Source organism: Carlito syrichta, unplaced genomic scaffold (assembly GCF_000164805.1).
Source record: "Carlito syrichta isolate Samal-C Ts95f unplaced genomic scaffold, Tarsius_syrichta-2.0.1 Scaffold312137, whole genome shotgun sequence".
Lineage (NCBI taxonomy): Eukaryota > Metazoa > Chordata > Mammalia > Primates > Tarsiidae > Carlito > Carlito syrichta.
The window spans coordinates 24,411-31,117 of NW_007256233.1; the positions used below are offsets into that span (position 1 = coordinate 24,411).

The 6,707-nt window shown below is 42.3% G+C and overlaps 1 protein-coding gene across 1 annotated transcript in view; it reads left to right on the plus strand.

Annotated features, from left to right (window-relative positions):
* The first annotated feature begins 6,435 nt into the window (after window positions 1-6,435).
* Window positions 6,436-6,707, plus strand: part of PAIP1 (poly(A) binding protein interacting protein 1) — a 37,302-nt gene continuing 37,030 nt past the window's right edge. The window contains exon 1 of the mRNA XM_008069599.2: window positions 6,436-6,673. The gene's annotated coding sequence lies outside the window, so the exon portion shown is untranslated. The remainder of the gene's footprint in view (window positions 6,674-6,707) is intronic.

The following is a 6,707-nucleotide window of genomic DNA, read 5'->3' on the forward strand; positions in this document are numbered from 1 at the left end:
TGCCTGAGCCCACGGGTTCGAGACCCGCCTGGGCAACTTGACGAGACCTCATCTCTACAATAAATCAAAATGAGCCAGGTGTGGTAGCATGCGCCTGTAGTTCCAGCTACTCAGAAGGCTGAGGCGGAAGGATCGCCGGAGCCCAGCAGGTCGAGGCTGCGGTGGCCAGGAGCGGCCACTGCACTCCAGTCTGGGTGACAGAGTGAGACTCCAACTCAAAAAAAAAAAAAAAAAGACATTAACATGAAACAAGTATTGCTGGATACTGGGGAGATCCCAAGCAGCATTTCTAGCTATCTTAAACTCTTAAGATGAATTGGAATTCTCATCAGGTTGGGAGTCTCAAAAGCTGACTGGCTGGGAGACCAGGCTCAAGAAACCAGGAAAAGAAGGAACTTTACAAAGGTGAAATCCATCAGTTAATTCTTCTCTTTCTTAATGATCCCCTACTCGTTTATAATGGCATGTAAATTGCCATGATGCTTTGACGGTGGGGAGAGTGAACAGAACTATCTAGGAGAGAATTATTAGTAATGGGACAAGATAGAACAAACTTTATTTATATGTATTAGTTTTCTAAAACTTTTTCTTTGAGATAATTTTAGATTCATGTGCAGTTGTAAGAAATAATACGAGAGATCTTGTTTACCCTGTTGTTAAACAAGAAACTAGATGCTTCCTAGTTTCCTTCAACAGTAACGTTTTATGTAACTATGGAACAATATCACAGTCAGGGAATTGATGATGACAATTTGTCAATTGTCAAAAATCTACCTACTTGGCCAGGTTGGGTGGCTCACCCTGTAATCCTAGCACTTTAGGAGGCTGAGGCGAGTGGACTGTCTGAGCTCGCGGGTTCGAGACCCACCCGGGCTAATTGGCGAGACCTTGTCTTTACAATAAATCAAAAATTATCTGGATGTGGTAGCGTGTGCCTGTAGTTCTGACTACTTGGAAGGCTGAGGTGGAAGGACCGCCTGAGGTCAGCAAGTCGACGCTGGGGTGGCCGTGAGCGTGCCGCTGCACTCCAGTCTGGGTGACAGAGTGAGACTCCAACTCAAAAAAAAAAAAAAAAAAGCAAAATCCACCCACTTTAGTTTTACCTGCACTCATGTATTTAGTTCTATGTAATTTTGTCACATGTGTAGTTCGTGTGATACAGAGACCCACTAATGTTCCTCCACATTGCCACAGCCCCTAGCAAAGGGATTCAAGCACTCCTGCACATTCCTGAGCACATTGTTGAGAGTAACCTTGTCTTCTATACACTCCCAGTAAGTAGCTTCAGGGGATCCTTGACTTCTCAGCAGATTACACCTAAAGATGTAAATCCCTGTCTACTCCCTTTCTTTGAATTACATAGTATCAATGTAATCGATTTGCATAACTTTTGCAATGCATGATATGTTAGGCCTTGTAAACTTTCTTTACTCTAAATGTCACTATCTAAATGTAAAATGCAGCTGTAACTTAAGTTCTATACAATGCTCTGCTGGCCACTTGGCTAATGCATAGGTACTGACAACTCTGCACTACAAAAATGAACTGTAAAAACCTAGAGGGTGAGCAGAACCATTTTAGAAAGACCTTGAGTCTGGCTCTGCTCCCTGGATTTGAACTCAGAAATAAACTTCTTTCTACCAGTTCCCTGGCCCTTTGATTTATTTGTATCAAGGGGAGCAGCCTAGCGTTACTCAGACCGTGAAATATGTGACTACTAATGCAGTCAAGAACAAAATTGGTCTATTAAAAGATTTTTTTCATAGTACCTACAGTTGAAATAACCATACCTACTTCCCTCCAAACTCCACCCCATCCATATTCCCTGGCAACCATTAACTAATCTGTGCTCTATTGTCATAATTTTGTCATTTCAAGATTATGTAAATAAAATCATACAATATTTTGAGACTGGCTTTTTTTCACTCAGCATAATTCCCTTGAGATCCATTAAAGTTGTATGAGTAGTTGTTCCTTTTTTTTTTTTTTTTTGAGTTGGGGTCTCACTCTGTCACCCAGGCTGCAGTGTAGTGGGACACTACTCACCGTGGCCTCCACCTGTTGGGCTCAGGCGATTCTTCCGCCTCAGCCTTCCAAGTAGCAGAAACAACAGGCGCATACCCCCACGCCCGGCTAATTTTTGTGATTTATTGTGGAAACAAGGTCTCACCAAGTTGCCCAGGTTGGTTTCAAATCCCCAGGCTCAGGCAATTCTCTTGCCTTGACCTCCCAAAATGCTGGGATTACAGGTTGAGTCACTGTGCCCGGTCTCTTTTTCTTGCTGTGTAGTATTATGTGGCAAGAATGTATTGCTTTTTAACTATTTATTCATTAAAGAACATTTGGATTGTTTCCAGTTTGGGGCTATTATTAATAAGGCTGCTATAAATATTTGGGAATAGATTTTTTTGTGAACATATATCTTGTTTTCTGTATAATAAGTGTCCAGGAGTGCAATTGCTGGGTTGCACAGTAGTTACATGTATAATTTTTTAAATAAACTGCCAACATGTTTTTCCAGAGTGACTATACCATTTTACATTGCACCAGCAATATATGAGTGACTCGGTTCCTAGTCTCTCTATATCCTTGCAAGTAATTTGTGCTGTCACAATTTTTTATCTTAGCCATTCTGATAAGTAGGTAGTGAAATCTCATTAGGGTTTTAATTTTTTTAACCTCACATCTAATTATATTGAACATTTTTCATGGGCTCATGCTATCTGTATATTCTCTTCATTGAAATGTTCATTTGTGCATTGTCGCACATTTTCTAACTGGTTTGTTCTTTTACAGTTGAGTATTGAGAGTTCTTTATATATTCTAGAAATATCTTGTTGAATTTGAGGTTCTTAATTCATTTGTGTTTGCTATAAAGTAATAGCTGAGGGTGGGTAATTTACAAAGAAAAGTGGTTTATTTGGTTCACAATTCTGCAGGCTGTATAAGAAGCATGGCGCCAACATCTGTTTCTGGTAAGGGCTTCAGACTTCTTCCACTCATGGAAGGTGAAAAGGAGCCTGCAAGCAGAGATCACATCACACGGAGGAAGCAAGAGAGTGGGGAAAGGTGCCAGGATCTTTTTGACAACCAGCTCTCAGGGAAACTCTCTCTGGAACTAATAGAGCTGAAACTCACATATTACCATAAGAACGGCACCAAGTCATTCATGAGAAATCCTGCTTCATGACCCAAACACCTCCCATTAGGCCTCACCTCCAACACTGGAGACCATTTCAATATGAGGTTTGGTGGATCAAATATACAAACTATAACATGTGATTTGCAAATAGTTCCTCTCCCATATTTATGAAATTTTTTCATTAGCTGGACTTGAAATGCTGCACTGTCTACTCCCATAATGTCTAATGATGATCTTGAAATCTGTAAGTTCTGAAAAAGTCTTTTTTTTTTTTTTTTGAGTTGCAGTCTCACTCTGTCGCCCAGACTGGAGTGCAGGGGCCGCTCCTGGCCACCACAGCCTCGACCTGCTGGGCTCCGGCAATCCTTCCACCTCAGCCTTCCAAGTAGCTGGAACTACAGGTGCGCGCTACCACGCCCAGCTAAAAAACATTCTTCTTTACCATCACTATACCGGTGACTCAAAGAAAGGCAGGAATATTGCAGGTAAGTCCCATTTCTGTTAAAAGCCTATTATGTATTAAGTACTGGACTAGGATCTAAAGGATTAAAAAGCGTCTTCTGCCTTCAGAAGACTAGTTTAGTGAAGGAGGCAGTTAATAAAGCACATACTAACAATCTGGCATGCTAAACGCCAAGAAAGAGTTCTCCTGGGAAGCAATTATCCATAAGGGAGAGAATCTAAGATTAGGCAGCTTGGGGAAGTCTTCTTGAAGAACATCTTTCAAGTATAATTTTTAAAAACATATCTTTTCTACAATTCACAGTAGATCCTTTTCTTATGTTACAACATATTTTTCAACCTTTCCAAATTTAGTCCTCCTATTCCCCTTTCACCATAAATTAATTTAAAAGGCATAAATATGAATGAGAAACTTCTTGGATGATTTTCTTCAGGAAGTTCTATATGGTGTTCATGTTTTCTTTCTTTTCTTTTCTTTTTTTATTTTTTTAGTCAGAGTCTCACTCTGTTGCCTAGGCTGGAGTGCAGTGGCAGGCTCACAGCCACCGCAACCTCGACCTTCAGGTTGGGCTCAGGTGATCCTTCCACCTCAACCTTCCAAGTAGCTGGAACTACAGGTGTACATCACCATGTCCAGCTAATTTTTTGATTTATTGTAGAGATGAGGTCTCCCAAGTTGCCCAGGCTAGCCTCAAACCCCTGGTCTGAGGTAGTCCTCTCCCCTCAGCCTCCCAAAGTGCTGGGGTTGTTCATATTTTCGTGTGTGTGTGTGTGTGTGTGTGTGTGTGTGTGTGTGTGTGTGGCCTCTTGCCATTTGCAATATGTAGTACCTGACAACCCTACAACACCCAGATGGATCTTAACCCTTGTGATATCTTGGAACCTTTTCTGTAAAACAGGGGTATTAGAATGTCTATTTGACAGGGTATGAAGATTAAATAAAATGATAAAAGTAAAGCTCTTGGAACAGTGGCTGGCACATAAGACACTCGATAAATATTAACTATGGTTATCATTCCTGTTATCCGCAAGTCCACATTTTACATATTAAAATAATAGGACTTAAAGTTACACAATAGCAAATAGAGAAGGCAAAGGATATCTTAACTTTCTGATTTATCTAACAAAAGGAGATTGTGAAGATGTCCTGACATCACTATGGATGCAGAATAGCCTTATTGTCCTATTAGAAAGTCTCAGGTGTTGCAGGGGCAGTGCCTCATGCCTCTAATCCCATCACTTTGGGAGGCAGAGGTGAGAGAATTGCCTGAGCCCAGGGTTCGAGACCAGCCTGGGTAAATTGGCGAGACCTCATCTCTACAAAAAATTAGCTGGGCGTGGTGGTGTACGCCTGTAGTTCCAGCCACTTGGAAAGTTGAGGTAGAAGGATCCCCTGAGCCCAGCAGGTCGAGGCTGCAGTGGCCATGAGCGTGCCACTGCACTCCAGCCTGTGTGACAGTGAGACTCCTATTCAAAAAGAAAAAAAAGAAAAAGAAACTTCCAGGTGTTCGAAAAGGTGCATTACATCATAAAAGTTTTAAGGGGAAACAAAAAGGGGGTGAGTGTAAACAAAAGCCTAAGACATTGGAGCATCTGCTTCAGCAGAGTATCCAAGATAACTAACTCACTGTCAGTTTTTGAGCACAGTTTGCGCATTCTTTTTATGTAGTAGAGAAGTCCAGGCAAGAAATACTGACAATCACATATAATAATGGATTTGAAAGTGTAATGAGCATCTCATCTAATTTTTAAATTGTAATCTTGTCTTTGATTAATAATATATGCTCAGTGTCACAAAAACATAGTTGCTATTTTGCAGACGAGGAAGCTGAGGCTCACAGAAGCTTAAAAGTCTCACATATTCAAGATCAGTAAGTCAGTCAATGTTGGGATCCTAACCAGCTCTGGCTGACTTTGAATCCTACTATATTTTCCCTACACCAAAGAACCACACTTGCAGCAGGCTTCCTTCCCTGGCTTCATTATTTTTGCCTAACAACAACAGCATGAATCATTTATTCGTGATTGCCCTTGTTAAAGCCATTTTTCTCCATTTAGGCGAAGGCGGTATCTTTATTAGTGAGAAAATGGTTAACAAGAGTTTTTGTCTCTAATTGGAATGATTCTTAAGATGAAAAGATTGGCCGGGCTTGGTGGCTCAGCCTGTAATCCTGCGCCTTTGGGAGGCTGAGGTGAGTGAATTGCCTGAGCCCGCAGGTTCAAGACCGGCCTGGGCAGTGAGACCTCATCTCTACAATAAATCAAGAAATCAGGGGGGCGTGGTAGCGCACGCCTGTAATTCCGGCTACTTGGAAGGCTGAGGCGGAAGGATCGCTGGAGTCCAGCAGGTCGAGCCTGTGGTGGTCGGGAGCGGCCACTGCACTCCAGTCTGGGCAGCAGAGTGAGACTCCAACTCAAAAAAAAAAAAAAAAACATTGTATTTTGACTAGTATGAAAAACAAAAATTTTTTTTTAATATTACACTAATCACAAGTTTAAATGTTATCATTTTGAACATATCACGTAAAATATAATATATTAAAATTAATTTCACCTGTTTCTTTTCACTCATTTAATACTTCCTAGAAATTTATAATTACATAAGTGGTTTGCATTTGTGACTCGCATTATATTTTTATTGGTCAATACTGGTAGAAGATGAAAAAGACGGGAGAGTTGTCTCGAAAGGTAGCACGTTTTCTTAAAATTTCTGGAACGGACGAGAAAGGGGGGTAGAGTAAGGTTTGGTAAACGTACGTGTGACCTACTGTGGTAAAAACCTTGTGTGCACTTCAAGTGGCGGGTGTATTTCGATTCAGTTTCTACACCCCTCCCCCGCTGCTAACGGAGCAGGTGGCAGAGCTTCCCCCAGAGTCCCCCTCCCCCCAGTCCGCGGCGCTGGGCCGGAGCCGGGGCACCCAACACACCTGCGCGCCCACGGAGGTGCGCGTCCGCGAACCCGGGCGCCGGGTCCACGCCCCCTCCCCCCAGATTTTTATTTTCCTGGCTCCAACCGTCAGTATCGCACTTCTCTTCGGAGAACCACCAAGTAGGTCGGGCCTGCCTGGGGTAAGCAGGCGCTCCCAGCCCGGCCCCGAGAGCC